The sequence below is a fragment of the Trachymyrmex septentrionalis genome, unplaced genomic scaffold (genome assembly GCF_001594115.1).
Source record: "Trachymyrmex septentrionalis isolate Tsep2-gDNA-1 unplaced genomic scaffold, Tsep1.0 scaffold22, whole genome shotgun sequence".
NCBI lineage: Eukaryota > Metazoa > Arthropoda > Insecta > Hymenoptera > Formicidae > Trachymyrmex > Trachymyrmex septentrionalis.
The window spans coordinates 3,125,636-3,127,005 of record NW_017305375.1 but is presented as its reverse complement, the minus strand read 5'-3'; the positions used below and the strand labels follow the sequence as shown (position 1 = coordinate 3,127,005).

The following is a 1,370-nucleotide window of genomic DNA, read 5'->3' as shown; positions in this document are numbered from 1 at the left end:
ATTTTATATTTATATTAAAATCGGTCCTTGTTAAAATTTTTTCGTTTAATGTTAATGTTAATGTTTATTTAATTAATATTAATTTAACATATTAAAGTTAATTAATTTTACTAAAGAATTGCTTTCACAATTTGCTTACAATTGTGACAATGTTACACTTTTTTTGTTAATTTTATAATATTTGTATTATTTCCTAACATATTTATCTTGTGTTAAATTAATAAATTTAAGGTCAGTATTTATATTATAAATTGATCTACGATTAATCTTTATTTCAGACGAGTAGGTTTGAATCAATCGGATGTATTAAATTGTGATTTGAGAAGCATTTTTCAAATAAAAGATCAATTTAAACCTAGCAAATCGAATCTCATGTTGAATCACGACTATGATTACGATCCTATGTGGATTATTTGAAATGTGTAAAATTTTACACAAAATACAAATTTTCCAATTGTGCATCAAATTTGTCTTTAAAAAAATACAATCTTACTGTAATAAACAAATGTTTATATGTACTTTCCTACGAAAATTGCGGCAGAGACAATAAAGAATGCATTCGTTAACGGTAAATTAATGCCCTGATTTTCGACACGTACACAATAGCAGTACTTACATAACACAGCGGGAGACCAGGAAGTCTAATACGCGAAATTACACGAACACGCGTATAATGGCGATCGCGTGTCTTGCACGTACCAATAAGCAGTGACAAACACGCGTTGAGGCAATCAAATGCAGCAACGTATGTCCTCCCACGTAATCGCTTCTCTCGCCAAGTCGACTTCACGTGAAATTCCTTCGGTCGGCTGTTCGGCTGCAACTGAAATCGCAACACGGAAAACGGCGCCTTATACGCGACGAGGCATTAATGCGTTGACTTCAACCGCGGAGGACAAATATGCGGCCCATTGATAAGTAATTCACGACGCACGTCATACTTTGTATACATTATGATACCTGACGGCAGCGATGTATTCGTCCACGGAACTAACTGTTCTGCCACGCAGTTTACATCGTGAAGTTTACCTTGAAGTCAATGGAAGGGGACCTTGAGAGATTGTTACGAGTGCTATTTTCGATCTCCGCAGGAATCAGCAAATAATAGGGTAAGGTGATACAATTTCGGATATGGTACATTCTGAATGAAATAAGATTTAAATCCAATTTTCAATTCAAGTTTGATTTTTTCCTATTTTGGTACCCTTCAATATCCTCCACACAGAAGAGAAGGTTACTAAGCTTGAACTTCAAAATTTGCATTCAAATTTTATTTTATTCGAAATTGTACCACACTTTACTCTATCTTCTACCTGATAAAATAGTTGATAAAATTTCAGTATAACATTACGTTTTCTATGGATATATTA

General features: G+C 33.4%; 1 protein-coding gene across 5 annotated transcripts in view; it reads right to left on the bottom strand.

The window, feature by feature from the left end:
• LOC108748370 (rho-related BTB domain-containing protein 2) overlaps positions 1 to 1,094 on the bottom strand; it is a 24,757-nt gene extending 23,663 nt beyond the window's left edge. For 3 of the 5 annotated variants that reach the window (XM_018486500.1, XM_018486495.1, XM_018486501.1), the window contains exon 1: positions 617 to 1,094. The gene's annotated coding sequence lies outside the window, so the exon portion shown is untranslated. The remainder of the gene's footprint in view (positions 1 to 616) is intronic. The other 2 variants (XM_018486497.1, XM_018486499.1) reach the window with 2 other exon arrangements.
• Positions 1,095 to 1,370: the final 276 nt, after the last annotated feature.